Source organism: Cornus florida, unplaced genomic scaffold, assembly GCF_030987335.1.
Source record: "Cornus florida cultivar Cherokee Brave unplaced genomic scaffold, ASM3098733v1 CherokeeBrave_3.0.0_Hap2_Chr04, whole genome shotgun sequence".
NCBI lineage: Eukaryota > Viridiplantae > Streptophyta > Magnoliopsida > Cornales > Cornaceae > Cornus > Cornus florida.
Genome location: NW_026775574.1, coordinates 86,310,118 through 86,319,226, shown reverse-complemented (window position 1 = coordinate 86,319,226; position 9,109 = coordinate 86,310,118). Strand labels below are relative to the sequence as shown.

General features: G+C 36.2%; 1 pseudogene; it reads right to left on the bottom strand.

Moving 5' to 3' along the window:
* Window positions 1-3,478: 3,478 nt before the first annotated feature.
* LOC132303793 (cytochrome P450 736A117-like) lies at window positions 3,479-8,386 on the bottom strand (annotated as a pseudogene).
* Window positions 8,387-9,109: the final 723 nt, after the last annotated feature.

Sequence of the window (9,109 nt, the reverse complement as noted above, 5' to 3'; positions counted from 1 at the left end):
AGATTGTGAGATAGAGCAGATCATATAGAGTTGTTCTTGTAAACATCCATCTTTATTGTTGATAGTAAATATTCTGGTGCACTCCGTGGACGTAGGCAAAACAATTGTGTCGAACCACATAAATCCTTATGTTCTTATTTGATTATTTTTTCTTCTTGATTGTATGTTTCCACAAATCATAATTTTTTTATTCCATTATTCCACAACAATTGGTATCAGAGTCTTAGTTTGCAAACCTAGGGCATAGGGGTGTTTGGCAAGTTTCCAAGTAGGAGTTCTCTGCATTCGACCTGTTTATTTGCGTGGGAGTAATGGCATCAGAAGAGAAGACATCCAAGATTGAAAAGTTTGACGGTACAAATTTCGGGTTCTGGGAGATGCAAGTAGAGGATTACTTGTTCTAGAAAGATTTGTATCAACCTTTGGGAGAGAAACCAAAGGATATGAAGGATTTAGACTGGAAATTGCTTGACCGGAAAGCTCTCGGCACCATCAAATTGACACTATCAAAATTAGTTGCTTTCAACATCAAGAATCAGAAGACGACATCATCTCTCATGTCAGTCTTAGCAAGTATGTATGAACAACTGTCTACTATAGCAAATAAGGTACATCAAATTAAAAAGTTGTTTAACTTAAAGACGGTAGAAAGTGGAAAGTTTAATGAACATCTAAATCACTTCAATGAGATTATGGATCATTAGGATCTGTTGAAATTGATTTCAAAGATGATGTTCGAGCTCTTCTTGGGAAGTTGCCTGAGAGTTGGAGTGGCATAGTTACAACGATTAGTGGCTCTGCAGGGAAATCCAAATTGAAGTTTGATGAAGTTGTTAATATGATTCTGACCAAGGAGATCAGAAGGCATTTCCATCTCTGGATCAACATTGTAGAAAACAGAGGAAAAAGTTCAAATAGAAGGAATGATAATAGGCGTGGCAGATCTAAGTCAATGAATGGCAGATTACGATCTCGAAATCCCAAAAATTTGAATAATTAGAAGCAAAAAGATGCTAATTGTAGGAATTGTGGTAAGTTTGGACATTACAGTTTCCAATGCCAAGCTCTTTAGAAAGATACGGAAAACAAAACTAAAGTAAACGTTGTCACAAAAGATCGAATCAGATGATGCACTAATATGCTCTTTGGAGAGCAAGGCAGATTCGTGAGTGTTGGATTCTGGGGCATCGTTTCATGCTACCTCAAGTTGAGAATTATTCCATAATTATGTACTGGGTAACCTAGGGAAGGTGTATCTTAGTGATGATCAACCTTGTAATGTGGTTGGCAATGGTAAAGTATGGATCGGTTTGAATGCCTTTGTGTGGAAGCTGAAAGATGTAAGGCACATCCCTGACCTAAGGAAAAATCTTATTTCAGTAGAAGAGTTGTCGCACAAAGGTTGTGTCACAACCTTCAATGGTGATTGGTGCATGGAAGGTTTCCAAATGAGGTAACAGTTGCACATGGTAAGAAGACAGACACTCTCTACATGACCACTAACTCTTGTGGGGCTATTGTAGCAAAAAATAGACTAGATCCCAACATTTGGCACCAAAGGTTAAGTCAAGTGAAAAGGGGCTCAAGATTATGCACCTACAGGGCTCGAAGTCAGTTGATATTGATTTTTGTGAGAGATGCGTTCTTGGAAAGCAAAAGAAGATTAGTTTCAAGATAAATGGAATAAACATGAGAAAAGAGAAGCTTGAGTTAGTTTATATGGATATCTGGGGCCAACAACAATCTCATCCATTAGTGGTAAGTCTTATTTCGTAACTTTCATCGATGATCATACTAAGAAGATATGGGTTTACTTCTTGAGACATAAATCTAAAATGTATGAATGTTTACGAAGTGCAAGGTTATGGTGGAGAACGAGGCGGGTTAAATAATGATCGAGAATATGAAGACACTGGGTTTAAGAAATTTTGTTACTAGAATGAGATCATATTAGAAAAGACTATGCAAGGAACCCCATAACAGAATGGGGTGGCTGATCGGATAAACAGAACCTTGACAAAGAGAGCCAGAAGCATGCACATACATGTAAGTCTACCCAAGCAATTTTGGGCAGGGGCAGTCAAGACAGCAGACAACAACTCACTTAATTAACCAAGGACCTTTAGTACTGTTGGAGTGGTAAAGAGATACATTTTTCTTATTTACGAGTATTTGGTTATATTGCATATGTGCATATTAGTGACCATGCTAAGGGTAAACAAGACCCCAAGTAACAAAAATACACTTTCATTGGATATGGTGAAGATGAGTTTGGTTATCGACTCTAGGACGAGCAAAAGAAGAAGCTTATCAGAAGTAGAGAAGTGGTATTTAATAAAAGGATGATGTACAAGGATAGAGATGCAGCATAGTCCCCTAGCCAAGTACAGAGTGATCCACAATATGTTGATTTGGGTGATATCCCAGAGAGTTGTGTAGTACAACAGATAGTTGAGAGCTCTTCAAAAAAATCTACACAACAAAGTGCACTATAAAGTCCAATTCTTACTCATGTTCCTAGCTAGAAAATCCTTTCGTCTTCATGTGCCAAACGTGAAGTATTTAAATTATTGTTGCTCATAGATGATGGTGAACCTGAATGCTATGATAAGGTCAGGCTGAGGATATTAGCAAATGGGAACTTACAATGAGAGATGAGATGAAATCTCTTATCTCCAACAACACGTGGGAGTTAAATATGTTACCCATGGGCAAGAAAGCATTTCACAACAAATAGGTGTACAGGATCAAAGAGTAACATGATAGTTCTAAGAGGTACAAGTCGATATTATAAGTAGTCAAAGGCTTTCATAAAAAAGAGAGACTTGACTACACATACATCTTTGCAGTGGTTGTAAAATTGACTACCATTCGGTCGATCCTGAGCATTGTTGTAGCAGAGGATTTGCACCTTGAGCAGTTAGACATGAAAACTGCTTTCCCCCGTAATAACCTAGAGGAGGAGATTTATATGCAACAATCGGAGGGTATCTTAGTCAAAGGGAAAGAGAAACTAGTGTGCAAATTGAAGAAAAGCTTGTATGGTTTGAAGCAAGCCTCGAGGCAGAGGTACAAAAAGTTTGGTAGGTTTATGAAGCGACATGGCTACAACAAGTGCAACAATAACCATTGCTGCCACTTCAAGAGGTTTAAGAGGCTCATGAAGTTTTGATAATTGTTACATGCTTTTTTGTTAACAATATCAATAAACTCCACCATTTTTTCATCATACAAAGATCAATATTAACACCCTAAGGAGAGAGAAGATAACTAATGCAAAGTAGAGAAAGATAATGTTGGAAGTGACCCAAAACATTAATTGGGGAGAGGAGGGAGACTGAAGATACATTTCGTTAACTAAAAGGGTAATTGTGGTGTTTGAAAAAAAATATTTATTTATAAAATTAGAGATAAAAGTGACGTTTTCATTAAGGGTACAGTACAATGGTAGAAAAGTGGAGTAGGAATAGCTCCCCCCTTTATTTAATCACGCACTTATTTTATATACTGGTCATAAAGGTTTACAACGTACAATTTCCATCCATTATGTAGCAAGTGCATGACTAGCAAAAGAATATGGCTTTGCAACAAGAAGTAAAGGATATTTTTGTGGATATTTATACCAGGGGCTTCAGTCATGTCAAAATCCTCTTCTGTTGTCCCATCTGGCAATGTAAAATCAAACTTATGAATAAGATTTGCTAGTGCAAGCTCATTGACACTTATGGCAAATTGGATGCCTGGACAGCCCCTACGGCCAGCTCCAAATGGAATAAGATTGAAGTCATGCCCTTTAAAATCTATAGAAGTATTCAAGAACCTCTCCGGCCGGAAATCTTCTGGGTCTCTCCACAGCAAAGGGTCTCTCGCAGTTGCCCAAGCATTAATAAACACTTGTGTGCCAGCTGCAATGTCGTAGTCCATTACTTTGACATCTTGGGTTGATTCCCCGGGAACTAGTAATGGGATTGTAGGATGTAACCTCATAGACTCCTTCATCACTGCTTTCAAGTATTGCATTTTCTCTAGATCATCCTCCGTTATTTCTAGTTTGCCTCTTGTTATTCCTCGCACCTCATTTTGTAGCTCTTTCATGACCTTTGAATGTCTTAAGAGCTCAGTCATTGTCCACTCTAGAGCTGTGGATGTAGTATCAGTTCCAGCACCAAACATATCCTACAAGAAACGAAAGAAAGGTAAATGAGGCTACTCATGAAGAAGAAAAATTAACAAAATAAAGTTTGGAAGTTCTTTTTTCCTGGTAAGAACCGACACTTTTGCTTAAAAAGGTTTAGAAAGTCATTAAGCTTAGGAAAATATTTAAGAAAGCATAACAATAAGTATTCATGAAAAAAAAAAAAAAAAAAAAAAAGGCATAACAATAAGTCAGTAATTTCTTGACTCTTTGTTTTACTATTCAAGAAACATAATTTCATTGGAAACTCTTTATTTCTAACTTCTTATAAATTTGTTCTCACCTACCATCAAGTTTATGCTATCAGAAGCTCATCCTATTTAACTTCTCAAACGATCATAAACCATGCTGTGTAAAAAAATGTCATTAATCATAGAAAATATCAATTTAGTTCTGTAATTTAAGTCCTTCAATTACTATCTTGTTCATTACATGTGACTAATTCTCATGTGAAACTGGAATAAATGGTGTTGTGATAGAGTATCAATCATGTACTCAAAATGTTGTAATTAATGGAGCATTGGAGCCTGAGCCCCACAATTAGCAGTTACTCAGGGAGGCTTTCTGAACGCATTCACAGCAATGGAGTTGATGAGTATTTCATGAGAAAAGTAATTCATGTGTTGGTTGGAAATTTGGAATGATAAGATCAATTGATTCAACTTAATCATAAATTCTTCAAGTGATAAGATTTAAATTTGAAGGAGTGATGTAGTCAAGGAGACCACTAAGGGATTAGCCTAATTAGTATAACCTCTCCTCTCCCAAAAGAGGTAAAGGTTCAAACCCACCGTGATTATTTGTGCGTGTAAAAATTATAATAAAAATAGTAATTATTATTATTACCAAGATGACGCCTTTGATGCTGTCTCTATGAAGAGAAAAGTCGTCCATGTTCTCTCTTTGAACTTCAAGCAAGACGTCCACAAAGTCGTCCTGTTTTTTGTCTTGATCAACACTCCCACCACCACAGCTCTCCCTTTTCTTACTATCTATATGATCTTCAATCATTTCCTCCAAAAATTCATCAATCTCTCTACAATATTTCTCCTCTCTAGCATCCAATCCACTTATTTGATTCAACCATACAAGCCAAGGAATATAGTCCCCCACATTGAAAACACCCAGAAGTTCCACAATATCTCCTAAAAGCTTCTTAAACTTTCTACCACTTTTTGAGCTTTCACTGTACTTCCTCCCTAAGGCTACCCGACACACTACATCATTTGTAAGTGAAGCAAACATTTCAGTCAAATTTACCGGTGAAGAAGAAGAAGAAGCCAGTTTGATCTTCTCGATCAAAAGGGTTGTTTCTTCCTCTCTCACCCGACGGTAAGACTGAACTCGCCTATTACTCAGAAGGTTTAGCACACAAATGCTTTTTACTTTCCTCCAATACTCTCCATAAGGTGCAAATGCGACATCCTTATCATAGAAAAGTCTGCTGACAATGCTTGATTTAGGTCTGTTTGCGAAGATGAGATCGTGGGTTTTCATGACCTCACGAGCTGCATCTGCAGAGGAGACGATGAGAGCCGGTTTGCTGCCGAGGTGTAGCAGGATGATCGGTCCATATTGTTGAGCTAGTGATTGGAGGGAGCGATGAGGGAACACGCCAAGTTGGTGGAGGTTTCCGATAATTGGGAGGCTTGGTGGAGAAGGAGGTAGATTTCTTTTAGGTTTTGAAGTGGACAACCATTTGAAAAGGAAGAATATGGAGAAGAACAATGGGGGGAGGGAGTAAAATGGAAGATGCAATAAGAACACCATAACTTGTTGCTCTGGATAGCTAATCCTAGCTAGATATTTCCTCAAGAACAAGTCATTTACTTCTAGGGTGACCTAAATGGATTAGGATCTTCTCCTTTTCCTCTTGGCAGGTCTCCGTGTATTTCAATCCACAACACTACTACTATAAATATATAATATAGTAACTTTGAATTGTCAATGCAAGAATTTTAAATCATCACAACAATCACGTTTGTATACCATTCAAACAAAAAACAATTACGTATGTATTAAATCTTATAATTTTATGTTTGTCCCCTTAATTTGATTCTTAAATTATACGAGGTGATATTTGCATTTCATGTTTTTATATTTGCACTTCATTTAATTTTTTTCTTCCAAATAAAATAACAAAAAAGTTTTTTAATTCATTAATCTGTTATTTTTAAAATACAATAATTATCATTTATACTATAAATTTTAAACTTTTTTATCTTTTTTATTTTCTTTAGTGTAATTTTTATTTTAGATTATCTTAAAAGAGATAATTTATTCACTAGAGATTACTTATTTTTGATAATTTATTTATTTATTTGAGGGGAAAGGGGAGGAGTATTGTCAAAAGAAATAATTTATTCAACCGATATAACAATTTTTTTCCCCAAAAGATAATGTTTCAACAAAGATAACTCTTCTTTCAAATTATTTTATTTTACTTTTTAAAAAAACTTTGTCAAAATAGATAATTTAGAGAAGGGTTTTTTTTTTTTTTTTTTTTTGGTCATGCCAAAAGATAAAATTTATTCAATTGAGATTATACATATATTCATATGGGTTCTTTGTTGTGTTTGTACTTTTTATTTTCAAGTTCTGTCAAGACAAAACTTTTATTATTATTATTATTATTATTATTATTTTGTTACTAAATCAAATAATTTATTTATAACTTTTTTGGGGGGCTGGGGGCGAGCTGTCAAAGAGACCAAATTTTTTTATTTTTGTTAAGAGACATAAAATATTAAAGATGGGGAGAGAAAGGGGGAGAGATAATATTTAGAATGGTAGTTGTGTAATTTCAAAATAAATAATTATTTACTAGAGTTAGAAGAATCATTTTATAAAAGGTTAAATGCAAAAAATCTCTCTGAATTATTGGCTAATTAGCAACAAATCACTCTGAATTACAAAAATTACAAAAAATTCTCCTAAATTATACATTTTTGTTGCAAATGACCCAATCCGGCCATGGCACCGGTTGAAAATTGCCATTGAATTAAAGACCATAATACCCTCATAAACATAAAAATACACCTAAACACAAACGCACCCTGCTACACCCAAACATGCCCTTATCCCTCCGTGCACACACAAATGTATATCCTTGGAACCACTGTTCATCTTCTTCACAAAAAAATTGCCGACCTAAACCTTTCTCTCTCCCTCCCTCTATTTTTGTGTGATATATATATATATATATCTACCGGGTTGTCCTTGTGTAATTTGGCATTTGTAGATTGTCTATATATATATATGAGTGCAAACTGCTAGATGAGTGTTCTGTCTAGGCCCCAAATAAAGTTTGTAGACTTTGTAGAAAACAAACAATGCCATTACAGATTTATCTCTTGTATCAGAGATAAATGAAAGGGCTTCCCGCTGTGCAAATCAAAAAGTGCCACGGGAATCTAAGAACGGAGCTTTCCTATATACATATGAACCAATTGGTATGTAAAAAAAGGGATGAAAGCTACCAATTTAAGGAATTTTCACCAATTTTAAGCAGAGAAATTACTACTCGAAACCAACTACAATATTGCCAAGGGTCAGGAGCAGATTAAAACCTTACAATTTCACATTTTTGAATCAAATCGTAATGATCGTAATAAAATCAAATCCCAAATTTTCACTATTTGGAGGAGTTGGGTGAAAAATTAGATTTGATGATCGGCTTCTCAAGGAAAAATGGGTGAAAAGTAATACCAACCCCTTGCTTGCGGTTCCACTGCTGATCTCGCCGCCGCCGTATCAATTCATTTTATCACCGTCGTATCAATTCATTTTATCGCTGCCGTCTTGCCACCTACAGTCCCGTCACCTTCACCGGCGCCGGACAACACAACTTCACCGGACACAACACCATCTTTATCAACGGCGGGCAATACCGAGACTACCTTCTTAATCAACATCGCAAGCGCCAGAAATCAGTGCTCAGCGTGGGATCCTCCTCACCGAGCACTGCCTTGCTTATTAGCACCAGCCGCCTCTTCATCACGAGTCGTCGTCCTCTTTACCGCCATAGAAATTTTGTTCCCCGTTTCCAAGACCAGTCACCGTGGGATCTCTCGAAGGCTTCGAAGAAAGAAGCCCTCCGTTTCCACAATCATCCGAACCAGCCGAGCTCACCGCCGTTCCTCCGTTGTTGGCCGATCCTCATCGCCGTCGGGCTGCAGTACTTACCCCTTCTGAGTTTGCAGGACATATATGATATATATGTATAATATATATATATATATCAAGGCCCAAGTACCTCTGTTTGGCTACAAGTGCAGCACTGTCCTAGTTCAGGACCAAGACAAAAATCTAAACCAGTTCCAAAAACTAGTTCAGTGGTTAATAGTAAGGGCAAAATTGTCTTTTGCATTGCAACAAAGTAATAGTTCAGGGATTTTTTTGTAGTTCAGGAGAATTTCTTGCAAAATCCCAATAGTTTAGAGATTTTTTTTTATATTTAACCCTTTTACAAAGGTGGAGTGCCAATATTCCTCCTAAATTAAATTTATATTTATATTATATTTGTTTAAGTCTCCGTGTAAGCATATGAGTGTGTTCACACTCTTAACTTTTTGTCTAACAGAACTTGAACCATCCATCTTCCAGTGTAGAAAGTAGAAAAATTTCACTAATTTTAAAAAAAGTTTCCATTTAGAATATTGGACCATTGATGTAGTAAAATAAACTCTGCTGCCATCTTTGAATGTTGGTAACCTTACCATAGTCTTTAAAGTATCGTGATAAATTTGGACATAAACTGATCTTCCAAAAATGTTTTCTGTTAAAATATTTTACACCATTGATCTGGTGAAACCGACTCTGTTGCCGTCTTTGAATGTTTCTGAACCTATCATATTCTCTGACTTTCATTTGACATGGGGTTTTATGACATGACATTAAGCTTGTAATTAAGAC